The sequence below is a fragment of the Coenobita brevimanus genome, chromosome 20, assembly GCF_032717465.1.
Source record: "Coenobita brevimanus isolate Jiangsu-jjx chromosome 20, ASM3271746v2, whole genome shotgun sequence".
Classification (NCBI taxonomy): Eukaryota; Metazoa; Arthropoda; class Malacostraca; order Decapoda; family Coenobitidae; genus Coenobita; species Coenobita brevimanus.
Genome location: NC_136973.1, coordinates 24,577,606 through 24,595,082, shown reverse-complemented (window position 1 = coordinate 24,595,082; position 17,477 = coordinate 24,577,606).

Here is a 17,477-nt window from a genome sequence, read left to right as displayed (position 1 = left end):
ACAACCTATAGCAATGATGTACTGTGTTGCCACCTACTAAATGAAACCATTAACTTAAACACTATTGTGGCTACTGACAATGTACATGAACAGGTTGATGTGTTACCCTCAGTGTACACCACAAGTTTGTACAAATGTGCCCCGCTTGTTACCAGAGAAATACCACGTCCTGCTGCCCCTTGCATTACCCATGACATGTCCTGCCCCTTGCATTACCCATGACATGTCCTGCCCCTTGCATTACCCATGACATGTCCTGCCCCTTGCATTAACCATGACATGTCCTGCCCCTTGCATTACCCATGACATGTCCTGCTCCTTGCATTACCCATGACAATCGGTAAATAATACAAACACGGCATCACACACGCAACCAATTAACACTAAACAGGCTCAACATGTCATTACAGGAGAGTTACAGGGATTTAAAGAAAAGAGCCAAATCACTTATTAATCCAGCTAAACACCAATATCATCACAAAGAACCCTCAAACTCAAGAGGTAATACTTGTGCAACATGGAAAATACTCCAAGACATAATACCCAACAATAACAATTACAACAATAGCTCCTTTGATGATCCACAAAGTACAGCTGAAGAATTTATTTTTTCGCAACCGTAGGTAAAAGAACTTTTGAAAATCCCCAGGTGTCCTTGCCAGCCAGTACCACCATAAATCCTGCCTCTGCCAGACCTGTCACTGGTAATGGCGCACGCAGCATGACACAGTGCCCACCAGACACTGTTGATGTTAACACTGTCTATCTGTCTATCTATTGCCAGACGCCTTAATCCTGTAAGGGATGACCACAAACAAATTGCCTCCATGTCGCCCTGTCCCCCGCTATTTTACTGCCCTGCTCCCAGCTCACACCCCCGTTCTCTCATATACCTCTCCACTCTATCCCTCCATCTCATCCTTGGCCTCCCCCTCCCTCTCCCCCCCCCTCCACATCACTCATATCTCCTCGTCAGTCTCTCACTCTCCATCCTCTCCACATGGCCAAACCACCTTAATGTGTTTCTCCTAACGCTTCCTATGACATCCACATCCACACCACAACGATCCTTCACTGTAATATTAACAGTTACACATTTACACAATACTACATCTTATGGCTCATAATATTTCACTTCGTTTTATTAAGGATTCCCTCTTCATACTCGCAGTTTATTAAACCCACGTAATAAATTCTTCAATTGTTACGGGCGTATTCCTTAATGCTTGCAAGAATGCTATAGTCACGCCTTTATAATTATAAAAAATGGGCACACTCAGGGCGTAAGCAATTACCGACCAATTTCACTGTTACCTGTTTTTTTTTTTTTTTTTCTAGGATTATCGAAAAAAACTCGTCTCAACTCAACTAATAACACTTCTCGAGTCAAACAAACTTCTCTCACAAGCCCAGCATAGTTATTAGTTTCCGTGCTAAGCTGTCCACAAATACAGCACTCACAGTTATCACTGATAATATCTACCATAACATGGATAATAAACACATATCACTCTTAACCCTCAGTGATCTGTCAAAAGCTTTCGATAGTGTCAGCCATCCCATTATTATCAATATACTCAATAAAGACAACGTCGATAACTTCTGGTTTGACAGCTGCTTTAATAACACACAGTCTGTTCGCATCCAAAACATCAAATCCTCCAAATCAAATGTCACTTATGGGGTACCCCAAGGCTCAATTCTTGGTCCTGTACTATTCAGTATATATGTGCACGATCTCTCAGCAAATCTTAAAGACTGTGTTTCAGTGCAACATGCTGATGACACTCAGTTTCTTCACAGCGGCAAACTAGATTCTCTCCAGGATATACTGCACAAAGCAGAGGAAACCTTGAATATGGCCAGGGAATATTTTCTTAAAACGGTCTTCTTCTAAATACCAATAAAACTCAATGTATCTTTTTAGGTGCAGGCCAATGATCTCACTAATACCACCTAACACTACTGTTGGATTTGGAGACACAGCAGTTCAAGCCAACACTTATGTATAAAGCTTAGGTATATATATGGATTGCTGCATGACCTCTAATAAGCATGTTAATAAACTTAGCAAAAGAGTAATGGGCATATTGATATATCTTAACAGGATAAAAGATGGCTGTGACACAAGACACTCAACAAATCATAGCCCATAGTGTCGGCACTGGCCCTAAGTATGCTAAACTACGGCAGTGTAATATGTGGCACTGCAGGCACTGGCCCTAAGTATGCTAAACTACGGCAGTGTAATATGTGGCACTGCAGGCACTGGCCCTAAGTATGCTAAACTACGGCAGTGTAATATGTGGCACTGCAGGACATCTCAACTTTCACGTGTACAGAAACTACAAAATTTTGCTGCCAAAGTTGTCGATGGAAAAGCCAGGAAGTCTGACCATGTACTGTACCATGTCACTCCAGTGTTAAAGGACCTGAAACAGCTATACACCCAAAACAAGATAAAGTTTGACACAGCTATCAGTCTTCAAATATCCAACTAATCTCTACCATGACTGTCTCCTGTCTTTGCCATCGCTGTCACAGTCTTCAAATATCCAGCTAATCTCTACCATGACTGTCTCCTGTCTTTGCCATCGGTTCACAATATGACACAAAGTATTACCAAAAAGCAAAAAACAATAATCTGTACGTTGCTAAGGTTAATACCGACTCAGGTGCAAGATCCTTAGCAGTAACAGGGCCAAAGATATGCAACCACCTGCCAGAAAATGTCAAGGAATCACATAGTTTAAACACTTTCACAATTAGACTTAACAATCGTTTACCAAACACCCCTCAGTAATCTTACTGTATAACGCTATACAATAATAACCCAGTAAAATATGATGTAAAAATATGATGTCATAATTCACAAAGACAACGGTTTAAAATAGACAATGTAATGATATTTAGTATATTGATAATTGTACTTGTATTATACTCCCTAACACTGATATCTACAGGGTATGATCTTGGCGTCTATGCTTTGTACTATTATTGTGTACAGTACATTGCTATATGAATAACCACCGTTTATGGAAATAAACATTATTATTATTATTATTATTATTATTATTATTATTATACTCTCCTCCCTCCTTCCCTGCCTCCTCCATGGCCTCACCCCTGGCCAGCCAATCAGAGGGCGGCTGGTTGCTAAGGGCAGAGGGAGGCGGACGCTGATTGCCTGAGCCAGTGTAAACACAGCCGCGGCAGCCATATTGCTCCGCCTATTTCCTCTTTAGTATTTGCCTTTTTCTCATTATTTATCACCTTTTCTGTCTACCTGCTTGTGTCTATTTATTTATTTGGATCTATTTTGAGTGTCTATTGGTGAGCTGAGGAGGTTGGTAAAGGATAGATGGGATAATGTTTTGAAACGTGGGGATTTTTGCACCCCTGTGTTTGCTGAGAGAGAGAGAGAGAGAGAGAGAGAGAGCTGCTGAGGCAAAAATGATGAAAGTGGGTGAGACAGAGAAAAGAGAGGTGAGGCGGAAACGCGAGAGTGAGGGAAGAGAATGAGTGGCGTGAAAGATAGTGAGAAAGTGAGCCAGAATATTAACTTTCCTACGACGCCTCTGTCTGTCTGTCTGTCTGTCTGTCTGTCTCTCTCTCTCTCTCTCTCTCTCTCTCTCTCTCTCTCTCTTCAGTGGTGAAAATAAGAGGTAAAGGGAAGATAAAAAATAGAAATCCAATACCAAGTGAACAAGATGAACAAAAAAGGAGAGAGAGAGAGAGAGAGAGAGAGAGAGAGAGAGAGAGAGAAACAGACAGACAGACAGACAAACAGACAGACACAGACAGACAGACAGCAAATTAAAGAGAGCTCTAAATGTCACAGGATTTAACCGATTCAGATCTAAGAACTGCTAATCACACGTCAGTCTCGTTAAAGGGTACATTCTGTGGTCGTTAATTTTCGTTTATAATTACCCGCGCTTCGCTGTGCCAATCACCACCACTTTACAGTATTAACTGTCTGCTAATACCGTACTCCTTTCACCTTAACTTGGCTCATAAAGACAAGACTAAGACTTTCCGTAGCTTTCAGTGCACTTCTTCGTGACTAGCATCATTTAGTGTTAGTTTGGAATAGTCCTTTCACCTTCACTTGGTCCAGAATTTCGTCTTTTTGCAGTTTTTTTCAAGTAACTCACTGACAAACACCAAATCTCGCTATCCTTCCCGTAGCACTTCTTCGTGACTAGCATCATTTAGTGTTAATCTATACTTACAACTTGGCATTGAAGAGGAAAAGGAAGGAGAGGAAGACGAAGGGGAGAAGGAAGAAGAGAAGAAAAAGAGGAGGAGGAGGAGGAGGAGGAGGAGGAGGAGGAAGAAGAAGAAGAAGAAGAGGAAGAAGAAGAAGAGGAGGAAGAAGAAGAAGACGAAGAAGATGAGGAAGAAGAATAAAAGATGAAGAAGAAACGAAGAGGAAGAAGAAAAAGAAGACGAAAGAGAAGGCAAAAAGGAGAAGGAGGAGAAAGAAGAAAAGGAAGAAGCCTTAGAAGACAAAACGTCTCCTCGTCAGGTCTATACATTTCCTTAAGTTGAAAAACTGTCTCCTGAGAAAAATACAATGGTAAGAAGGCAATAAATAAATCCATCCATCATCCAATCCTACGTTGCCCCATGAGGAGCGTAGGAGCCCGGGGCTAGGCAAGTTGGTGCTGACATTTAAGATGAGAGTGACCAGCCTCACTCATCCCTGAGTGGCATTACATGAGCAATAAACCCCAACCACCCCTTGGATATAAACCTTCACCGGCTCAATCCGATTGGAGCACAATAATTACCCACTAAACCACCAGGCGCCCAAATTTGGTTATATGGTTACCACCCAGCGTAGTAAATGGTTTCCTGGTGTACAGGAAACCATTTGGCTTGTCACTCAGTGTAGAGTCACCCACAGGCAGAAGGAAGAGGAAAGAATGAAGGAAAGAAAGACAGAAGAGGGAGTGTAAAGTTACCCACAGGCAGAAGGAAGAGGAAAGAATGAAGGAAAGACAGACGAGGATGGAAGGAAAGAAGGATGGAGGAGAGGAAAGGGCAGACACCCGACAGCAGCACTACATCGAGTGAGTGGATGGTGAGTGCCCCCACCTACCAAAAAATAAATATATAAATAAATAAAATATAAAGGTATCCAAACTGAAAAGCTTACCATATATACAAAAAGGATTTAAAAACCAAAAATTAACTACAAAACAGATATGAAAAATAGCCTAAAAATAATTCAGGTAGTAATGAAGCCAAGTGGATTTCCCACACCAGGTGACACACACACACACACACACACACACACACACACACACACACACACACCGCTCGCTGGTGCAGTGGTAACGTTCTCGCTTGCCAACTGGTGGACGGGAGTTCGCGCCTCGCTCAGGTTGCGAATAGTTTCACTGACGAAGTGGGTGGTTACTGTCCCCCTCGAGCAAGGGGACGGGTGTGTGCGTGTGTGAAGGTCACAGCCTTGCCCTTAGATCGGACTATATGAGCTCTCAGCTCCCTTCCGGGAGGGTAAAAGCTGACGATCACGACCATCAAGTGATCCTGACCGACCCGGTGAATTACACACACACACACACACACACACACAGCTCCTACACTACACTTAGGCAGCTTAAAAACTTCACAAACATTCCAACAATAATACAAATAACGTCAGATATTTACACATAAATATAAACAAACAAAATCAACCCGAAATTCCACCCTTATCTCGGACACCTCTTGGAGGCTTCGTAATATCCCTTCCTCGGCGATTTATTTTTCCTGCTGCACCTTAATATCCTCTAATATGGTGTAAATACAAACTACGACTGTATTTGAAAATATAAATAACGTCACAGAGGACAGGAAGGTGTAATAGGCAAAATAAATTGGTCAGGAAAAGATGCTAAGAATCTTTCCATTTCAACGAGATAACGGCTTAATTTTCAACCACGACTTGAGAGGCTTCGTAATACCTCTTCCTCAGCGATTTATTGTGAACATTATTATTATTATTATTATTATCCATCCATCCATCCATCATCCAACTCTTAGTTGCCCCATGAGAAGCGTAGGAGCCCGGAGCTAGGCAGTTGGTCCTGACATTTACGAATTATTATTATTATTATTATTATTATTATTGTACACATTGCACCTTAATATTCTATTGTAGGTTTCTGAGGCAACTGTGCCGAGATTTAAATTAAGCCGAAATCTCTCCTATAGGAGATTTCGTAACATTTCTTTCTCGGCGAACTATTTTCCACATTCATCTTAATATCCTCTTGTGTGCGATTGATGCAAACTATGGCGGTATTAGCAAAGTATAATATCATACAAGCCAACAGAAAGGCCTAATTTGAAAATGAATCGCTAAAGAAAAAGTGCTGCCAAGCCCACCATTCCAGCGATATTACGGATTAATTTTCAGTTAACTCTGATAATCCCGTAACACTTCTTCTGCGATTTATTTTGCACCATACACATTAATATTCTCTTCTATATTACTCTGACTTGCAATTGTGCCGACATTAAAACTCAAGCCGAAGTTCCCTTGGAGATTCCGTAGCGTCTCTTCCTCGGCGATTACTTGGCGCATATACCATAAAATCCTCTAGTATGTTATAAACGGAATCTACGTCGATTTTAGAAGTGACGGATTACATGAAAATCAATATTAATGTGTAATATGCCAAATAAATTACCGAGGAAGTGGTGCTACGAAATCTGCCACATACAGGCGGATATTTTCAAACCTTGGCGCCGGCCGACAGCCTCTTGCTTTTGTGTTAATAATTTTTATGGCTCGTTGTGTGCTCCATCGCTTATCTCTGGGATATGAGCCTTATCAGTGGTATCATAGAGCTGCCTTACACTGGCAGCCACTAGCAGGCTTCGTAGCACCTTTTCCTAAGCCATTTATCCCGTACATTACACATCAACATTCTCCTGTAGGCCATTTGTATCGTGTTAATACCGACATGGTTTTTGTCAATAATACGCAAAATAATACTGAGGTGTAATGTGCAAAATAAATCGCTAAGAAAGAGGAGTTACCAAATATCCAGCCTCCGAATCCGACCCTTAACCCTCTCAGTCCGGTGATTTTTTTTTTTTTGTCTACGTCTCTCTCGCTCTCTCTCTCTCTCTCTCTCTCTCTCTACCGCCATTAGGTATATTTCTGGCGTCTTATTACATGAAAATCGCCTTTGTCGTAAACTGGCCTTAATTTTGGCGGGAAAAATAATTCAACACGCAGGCATTAGGCAAAGCTCTGGCCCAAACCTTGGTGTGTGTGTGTGTGTGTGTGTGTGTGTGTGTGTGTGTGTGTGTGTGAGAGAGAGAGAGAGAGAGAGAGAGAGAGAGAGAGAGAGAGAGTATACAAAAGGAATCGCAGAGCTAATATTGTCGCCCATTACCTGAGACAAGCTGGTCCATCCACCATTTTCCTCATTACCATTACCATTTTCTTTACAATGGAGAAGCCATGAAAGCTGAATGGGTATACACGTCTACCTATCTATCTGTCTATCTATCTATCTGCTGTGAGACGCCTCAATCCCGTAAGGGGTGGCCACAAACAAATCGCCTCCATGTCGCCCTGTCCTCCGCCATTTCACTGCCCTCCCCTCGGCTCACACCCCTCTCTCATATACCTCTCCAATCCATCCCTCCATCTCATCCTTGGCCTCCCCTTCCTCTCCTCCCCATCCACCTACCTCACATACGCTCTCCTCGTTAGTTTCTCACTCTCCATTCTCTCCACATGGCCAAACCACCTGTGTATTTCTCCTAACTCTTTCTATCACATCCACATCCACACGTAAACTGACTAAAGAATGTGGAGGACACCAAGAATGAGGACATGAGGGCAGGCGGCTTGGACTGACCAGAGCGAGAGGATGTGTAGCAACAGAGACGCTTAAAGGACTGAAAGATAACTGATTTATAGCACCTTATTTCTAGTATGGCCATGTGGAGAGTGAGAAACCGACGAGGAGAGTGTGAGTGAGGTGGAGGAGGGGAGAGGGAGGGGGAGGCCAAGGATGAGATGGACGGATGGAGTGGAGAGGTATATGAGAGAGGGGGGTGTGAGCTGGGAGCAGGGCAGTGAAATGGCGGGGAACAGGGCGACATGGAAGCGATTTGTTTGTGGCCACCCCTTACAGGATTAAGGCGCCTGGCAATAGATGGACAGATAGATAGATTTCTGGTCAGTTCGGAGACCAGACGCCTTTTCCTCAGCGATTTATTTTGTCTGTTTCTTATCTTACACTGTCAATGCCATGAACAGAGAGAAAATTAACGTGTGATACGCACAATACATCTATATATGTACCAGGCCACTTAGACTAGGCAGGGAGGCAGGCACACACACACACACACACACACACCTCTGTGGTGTAGGCTGTCTCCCTCAACCCCCTACACAGCGCCTGTCTGTTGTCCGCTACTAGAGACAGGGGGACGGGGTGAAAGGCTGGGGCAGCACTGATCATACAATGCAATTAAAACTGGTGGTTGTATTGACTACACAGCAGCAAGAGAGCTGGTAAAGCAAGAGAGCTGGTAAAGCAAGAGAGCTGGTATGGGAGAGGCATGGAGGGCAGCGGCAGGCAGAACATGGTCAGTACCGCCAGTGCCAATACCAGTGTGGCCACAACAGCGGTGCGTCTGTCCTTCCTACTGTTATATCTGACATAATTTGAGGGAGTATATATCAACCATTCCACTCTTTCCTCTATCAAGAGCATACCCGCCACACTTCCTTCCTACTGTTATATCTGACATAATCTGAGGGAGTATATCTCAACATAACCATTGCACTCTTTCCTCCATCAAGAACATACCCGCAACATTCCACACTGATGCACCATACCAAGGAAAACAAGTGCATTCAGTACTGCCATGCAATACAAAGTGCCCTACCGCATGATAACCATACATATGTCACTGACCTTGGCAGTAGATTGGCTGGTTGTTGTGTACCACATGATAACCATACATATGTCATTGACCTTTGCAGTAGATTGGCTGGTTGTTGTGTACCGCATGATAACCATACATATGTCATTGACCTTTGCAGTAGATTGGCTGGTTGTTGTGTACCACATGATAACCATACATATGTCATTGACCTTGGCAGTAGATTGGCTGGTTGTTGTGTACCGCATGATAACCATACATATGTCATTGACCTTGGCAGTAGATTGGCTGGTTGTTGTGTACCGCATGATAACCATACATACGTCATTGACCTTGGCAGTAGATTGGCTGGTTGTTGTGTACCGCATGATAACCATACATATGTCATTGACCATGGCAGTAAATTGGCTGGTTGTTGTGTACCGCATGATAACCATACATATGTCATTGACCTTGGCAGTAGATTGGCTGGTTGTTGTGTTCCACATGATAACCATACATATGTCATTGACCTTGGCAGTAGATTGGCTGGTTGTTGTGTACCGCATGATAACCATACATATGTCATTGACCTTGGCAGTAGATTGGCTGGTTGTTGCACGCCACACACCCTCATGGTATGGCCAACAATTGTGTGATGTTATGTCAGAATCTGTCCATGCATGTGGAAGTTAGAGATCGGACACGAAATTGCAGACGGACAGCACCCGACCTTGTTTGAGCCCCAAGTGTGACCTTGACGTTGGGAGTAGATGGCTGGTTGTTCTGCGCCTCACAGCGTCATGGTATGGGCAACAAATGTGTGGTTATATCAAAATCTATCCATGCATGTGTAAGTTACAGCGCGGACACGAAATTGCAGACGGACTGACGCAGTGAAGGAACCGCGCCAACCTGTAGTCCCCAACCGGTTTGACAGGCAGGGGACTAATATTCCTGAGGCAGAGAAGCCACACAAGACTCTCACGTGGAAATGCTAGCCAGCGGAGACGGACAGGCAATGATATAGAATGGAGGCAGCAAGACTATACTAAACTAATGCACCATCATACACAACGGTATATGTACATTATTTTTGCTATACTTCAGTGTCCACTAAGAAGACATTTACACTAGAAAATAGTTAAACTAGAAAAAAATAAAATGACCACACACACACACACACACACACACACACACACGTGGAGGGATTCAACCGAGTAGGACGTGCGACATCGGAGCTCCGTACCGAATCAACACGGCCAGTGGCATTACCTAAATTAGTATCTTTGCATGAGTCAAGCTCTGTACTAGGTTAGACTAAATGATTTTTCATTATTAAAAGGAAAAAAATAATAAGTTTAAACAAGACTTGTTCAAACAGGAAAGAAATACAAGACGAAAGAATAATGCTGAGTCATCTGAGGTTTGTTTAGACTACAACAACACGGGGATTGTAAGTATATACTTTGCACCTTTAGTATTGCAAAATGGATACATACTTTAGTAAAGCAAATTTGGAAAAGAAAAAGGATAAAAGTAAAAAGCAAAATGATTTCTACCAAGAACTGGTTGAAGTAGAGACTCACAATAGACTGGTTGAACGTGTAAACAAACTAGAAATGGCTTTCAAAAATGAAATTGATGAAATAAAGAAGCAGATGCACTTGCAAAAGGAAGAAATAGAAAAACTAGGAAGGGAGGCCAATAAGAAAGACACAACCATCAGTGAACTAACAGTGGAATTGAGTACACTTAGGAAGAAAGTGAGTGAAATGGCAAGTACAGTAATCAATCACGAGAGTGTTATGGAAGATTTAAAAAATGACACAGAGACAATTAGGCAAGTAAGCAGTCTTATTGACCAGAGCAATGATATTGAGGAGAAGATAACACAGGTGAATGAAGCTGTGCAAAGCTACAAAAATGATGTGGAAACCACGTATGCTGAAATGGTGAAAGTAAAGAAAGACTTAGAAACAAGGGTGGAGGAAAAAAAGCATTAAAAAGGAAGTGAAAAGAATAATTCAAAACAATCCAAAGTTAGTCAGAGATTCAGTAGATATAAACAAATCTATAGTAATCACTGGTATAGAAGAGGAAGATCTAAAAAACAAGATCACAAGAGACGAAAAGGAGATGGCAAATGTAATGAGCTTACTGAAGGAAGTATCAGAGGAAATCTGTAGTAAAGACATAGAGGAACACAAAAGGTTAGGGAAATATGAGAAAAGCAAGACAAGACCTCTAAAGGTGACTTTCCAGAGTGTAAACACTGTGGAAGAGATACTAAAAAATGCAAAGAATCTTATGGAAAAAAGAGGAGTTCAAAAATGAATGGATAAAAAGATGCCTAACACAAGAGGAACTGGAATTACTGAAAGAGAAAAGGGAGGAAGCAAAAACAAAAAATGAGGGAAGATCGGAAGAGAAGAAGTTTTTTTTACAAAGTAATAGGATTGCAGGTACGAAAGTGGTACACAAACAGGATGGAAGAAAAAGGAGGAAGGTAGTAGAACCATGTCATGACAAGTATATAAACAAGAAGATAAAGTTGATGTACTCAAATGTGGATGGAATGGTATCTAAATTACTAGAGATGAATTATTATGTCAGAGAAAATGAACCACAAATAATATGCCTAACTGAAACAAAATTAACACCAAGGATATCCAATGACATACTAAACTTAGAGGAATACAATATATGGAGAAGAGACAGAAATTTAAAAAAAAGGAGGAGGAATTATAATATTAACTAAGAAACATCTAAAAGTCAATGAAATAAAACTAGATATACCATCACAAGTAGAACTGATTGCAGTAGAGATCAACACATCTGAAGATAAAGTAATTGTAGCCAATTTGTACATGCCACCCAGATCAAACACATGGGAAAGAGATGAATATGAGGACCTGGCAGAGAGTACAATTCAGAGTTTAAGATCATTGCTACATAAAATGGAAGAGAAATCAGAAAGAATTATACTAACTGGGGATTTCAATACAAATATAAATTGGAATACTCTAGATATAAATAGCCAAGAAAGCTGTTGGGACCAAAAGCTCCTGGATCTCGTACAAGAGTTCTTCCTAACGCAACATGTGAGGGAAACCACCAGAAAAGAGGACTTGATGTACCTTCAGTGCTAGATCTAATATTTACTAGGCAAGAAAATGATATTGACAGTTTAATATATCACCCTCCACTCGGCAAAAGCGATCATGCAGTACTAAATTATAACTTCAGGATAGCATATGACATAGTAAACAGCAATGACAGTTACAAAAAGAGCCTAAACTATAAAAAGGGAAATTATCAAGACCTAAAGAAGTATTTCTTAGAAGTTGATTGGGAAAATGAGCTTAGAGGACAAGATTTAAATGCTGTATATAAAAAATTCTGTGAATTTTATGAAATAGGAGTCCAGAAGTACATCCCACAGCACAAAGAAGCAGATAAGAAAATACAGAAATGGTTCAATACAGAATGTAAAAAATCAAAAGAAAGAAGAGATTTGTTGTGGAATAGATACAGAAGACATAATAGTGAAAGGGCGTATAATAATTACAAACAGGCAAGAAACGATTATACAAGAATAAGGAGGGAAGCCCAAAAACAGTTTGAGGAGGATATAATAAATAAAAGTAGAGATCAACCAAAGCTGTTTTACAGCTATATCAGAAGCAAAACCAAAGTAAAAGATATAATACAATACAACAGGAGGAGGCCGTAGCATGGGCCGAACAGGGTAGTACTCCCGAGGGGAATGGGAATGCTGGTGATAGGGAGAGCTGGAGCTCCTGTTTCACTAGCTATCTAACCATCCCCCTTTGCTGACCTTTTCAGTGTGACAGTAACATGGAGAGTAGACCAGCATACTCTCCCAAACATTTCCTCTAACTATCTATGCACTACACCACATGCACCTTACATTTCACACAACGTATCCCACTACGTTACAGGGGTTGGCGCCAGCAAGGGCATGCGGCCAGAAAACTTTGCCCCCGCTACCTAGTGGCGGACTTCTGGGGGGAGGCGTGGCAGGGGTTCTGCCGGCATAGATCATGGGTCCAGGGCGAGATGGGGCTCGGGCCTGTGCTAGAGGGTACAGGGCATTGTGGTTCCCAGGCTGCCACTTCCGGCCAATAGAGAAGGGCCCGAACCTGGGAGTAGTGCCCCAGGAGGCTGCCCTATCAGTGGGTGTATAATGGCGGGATAGTTGCAGTGCCAAGACGCGCTTGGAGGGTGTCCCTGCAGCTGTCCTGGCAGGGTGCCCCGAGGCCACTACCACAGCCACTGGTAAGCTGGTGGGCTAGGGATCCCAGATCCATTGCCTGGACCTGGGATTGTGCAGTGAGTGGGACCTGTGCTGTGTCTGTCCCCATTTATTAATACTGAAGATGACAAAACAAAAAAGGTTTCAAAGCAAGCCTGAGGAAAGTAAATCACCCATGGGGATGAGGGTGGGTTCATGGAATGTGGGAAGTTTGAGGGGAAGAGCAGGGGAAGTCGTTGAGGCATTCAGTAGGAGGTGGGTGGATGTGGCGTGTTTGCAGGAAGTCCGGTACAGGGGTGGATCAGCCAGAAAGATTGTTGGGAAGGACTGTTGCTATAAGTTGTTTTGGCAGGGGAGGACAGACGGATATGGAGGTGTTGGTGTGATGGTTGCAGAGAAATGGGTGGAATAAGTTATGAATGTTTTGAGAGTAAGCGATAGGATATTGGTAGTGAAAATTCTGTTGGGAAGAAAGATAGCTGTGATTATATCGGCATATGCTCCACAGGCAGGATTGGATGAATCAGAGAAAGAAAGATTTTGGGATGATTTAATACATGTAGTGGGTGGTATGCGGGATGATGAGATAGTGATTTTGGGAGGGGACTTAAATGGTCATGTAGGTGTAGCAGCACAAGGTTATGAAGGAGTGCATGGGGGATGTGCATATGGTCTAAGGAATGCAGAAGGGGAAAGGATACTCGAGTTTGGGGAGGCAACAGACATGATTGTGTGCAACACATATTTTAGGAAAAGAGACAGTAGGTTAATTACGTATGAGTCTGGGGGAAATAGCAGTCAGATAGATTATTTTCTGGTTAGGAGGGCCGATAGGAGGTTAGTGAGGAATGTTAAAGTTATAGGAAGTGAGGAGTGTGTGCAGCAGCACAAACTATTGATTTGTGATATGGTGCTTAAAGAACAAGTGATGAAAAAGAGGACTTATGTACCTAGGAGGAAAATATGGAAGCTGAAAAACCAAGTAGTAAGGGATGCCTTCTATAGCGAGTTGAGGAGAGTGGTGGCTGAACAGGTAGCTGTAGACAGAGGCGTTAATGAACAGTACAGAGCCCTCAAGAACAATTTCTTGAGAGTTACTGATGTAACATGCGGCTGGACAAGAGGACCACCTAGACATAAGGTAACTTGGTGGTGGGATGAGGGTGTAGAAGTTGCAATTAAGGAGAAAAGAAGGCTTTTCCGGGAGTGGAAGAAGGGTGGTAGCAAAGAGGAATATTTGGCTGCCAAGCGTAGGGCTAGGAGAGAGGTATACAGGGCAAAGTCTGAGTCACAGAGACAATTACTTGATAACCTAAATCATGGGGAAAGGAAAAATATATTTAGGGTGGCAGGTCAGGTGAAGAGGGATAATCGGGATATCATAGGTGAGCAGTGTGTGAAGAATGATGAAGGAAGGGTAGTGGTGAACAGTGAGGATATTAAAGATGCATGGAGAAAGCACTATAACCGGTTGTTGAATGAGGAGTTTGACTGGGACAGGGAAGGTTTGGAGCCAGCAGATCCAGTGTCTGGCCCTTGGCCTTTGATTGATACTGCTACTGTGAGTGAGGCAATAGGCAGGATGAGGGTGGGGAAGGCAGCAGGTGTGTCTGGGTTGACTGCTGAAATGTTGAAGGCCTCAGGCGATATAGGGGTGAGTTTAGTCACTGACCTGATAAATAGGATTATTTATGAGTATGTTGTCCCAGATGATTGGCTGAAGAGTGTAATTGTAAATGTGTATAAAGGGAAGGGTGATGCCCTGGAAAGAGGAAATTATAGAGGTATAAAGCTTTTAGATCAGATAATGAAGGTAATGGAGAGAGTTTTAGAAGGTATGATTAGAGAAAGAGTGAATACTGATGAGATGCAGTTTGGGTTTATGCCAGGTAGGGGGACCACTGATGCCATATTCATTGTTCGACAGCTTCAGGAAAAACATATTGGTAGGAGAAGGGATCTTTATTTTGTTTTTGTTGATTTGGAAAAGGCCTTTGACAGAGTCCCTAGAGAGGTGGTGAAGTGGGCAATGAGAAAGCTTGGCTTGGAGGAGTGGCTGGTTAGGGTGGTTATGGCCATGTATGTGGGTGCTCACACCCAGGTGAGAGTGAATGGAGATTTGAGTGATGAGTTTTCCGTGAATGTTGGTGTGCATCAGGGGTCAGTCATGAGTCCCATGTTGTTTATCATGGTACTTGAAGCCCTTTCACGTGACTTTAGAAACGGACTCCCGTGGGAGTTGTTGTATGCTGATGATTTGGTGTTGATTGCAGAGAATGAAAGGGAGGTGGAGGAAAGGTTTAGGAAGTGGAGAAATAGTATGGGGCAAAAGGGTTTAAGGGTAAATGCAGATAAAACAAAAGTGATAATATCTAGGGTTGGTGGCGGTACTGTCAAAGACGAGGGAGAGTGGCCATGTGCAGTTTGCCACAAGGGCGTGGGAAGTAATTCCATCTTGTGTGGTGTGTGTGATAAATGGGTGCATAAGAGATGTAGTGGTATCAGAGGTAGACTGCAAGATAATGCTGATTTTATGTGTACGGCGTGCGGGGGTGAGCAGGTGGAGATCGTCAGACGTGAAAGGATTGAACTTGCTGGTGAGTCTCTTGAGTGTGTGGAAGAGTTTTGTTATTTGGGAGACATGTTGTGTGCTGGAGGTGGGGCTGGAGCTATCTCTGTGGCTAGGGTGGAAGTGGTTGGAAGAAGTTCAGGGAGCTCTTGCCTCTCCTGACATTGAGAGGGCTCTCCCTACGTGCTAAGGGGTCTTAGTATGCAGCATGTGTTAGGAGTGTAATGCTGTATGGCAGTGAGACCTGGGCAGTGAAGGAGGAAGACATTTGCCGGCTCAGACGTACAGAAATGACAATGATTAGGTGGATGTGCAGTGCGTCCCTGCGTCCAAGGCCTGGAGGGGCTGGGTTTACAATGGAAGAGTTGAGAGGTAGGATGGGACTGGAGTGTATTGGTGTTGTGATGAGGAGAGGTAGATTGAGGTGGTTTGGACATGTGGAGAGGATGGGGGATGATAATTGGGTGAGGAAGGTGAGAAGTGTTAATATTGGGGGTGGGGTTATGAGGGGTAGACCGAGAAAGACATGGGACGAGGTCATTAAGTGTGACCTTAGGGTTAAGGGACTGAACAGAGAGGCTGCAATGGATCGTGCAGCGTGGAGAGCCGCCATTAGGTGACCAAGGCCGACACATGCAAGCATGTTGGAGCCTTTAAAAACGAAACGAAACGAAACGAATTACGGACAAGGGAATCACTTACACACAAGAGAAGGATATTTGTGAAGCACTAAATAAGAATTTCCAATTAGTTTTTACAGAAGAAAAAAATTTTGAGAGGGACTATGTGGAACATGCATGTCCACACATACTACTAGATATATAAATAGCAGAAAAAGTAATACAGGAGGAGTTAAGAAGATTAGACAGAGGAAAAGCAAGTGGTCCTGATGAAATTTCATGTTGGGTACTACGAGAATGTGCAAAGGAGTTAAGTAAACCATAATTTTTAATTTTCAAGAAATCCTTGAGTCAAGGTAAACTACCTGATATTTGGAAAAAAGCAAATATTGTCCCCTTATTCAAGAAAGGAAATAGACAAAATCCACTCAACTACCGACCAGTATCACTGACCAGTGTTGTAAGCAAGGTATTAGAAAAGCTTATAAGAAAAGCTTGGGTAAACTATCTAGAAGAACACAGTATGATAACAGAAAGACAGTTTGGTTTCAGAAAAGGAAAATCATGTGTTACTAATCTGCTGAGCTACTATGACAGAGTAACAAACACAATACAGGAAAGGGAAGGATGGGTGGACAGTACCTATTTAGGTTTCAAGAAAGCTTTTGACACAGTACCACACCAAAGACTTTTATGGAAACTGTACCATCAAGGAGGAATTTGAGGCAAACTGTTTTGTTGGATGCAAAACTTTCTCATAAAAAGAGAAATGAGAACAGTACTAAGAGGAAACTACTCATCATGGAAAGAAGTGACTAGTGGAGTACCACAGGGTTCAGTGCTGGCACCAATCATGTTTTTAGTGTATATAAATGATATAAACGGTAACACTGTAAATAAGAGCTATCTGAATATGTTTGCAGATGATGCAAAAATACAAAGGAGAATTACTAACACAGACTCTTGTAAAGAGCTACAAGAAGAATTAAATAAACTTCATGAATGGAGTAGTACATGGCAAATGAAATTCAGTGTGGACAAGTGTCATGTAATCAAGTTTGGTAAAAGTGGAAAAAGACCTGATTGGGATTATAAGTTAGGAAAT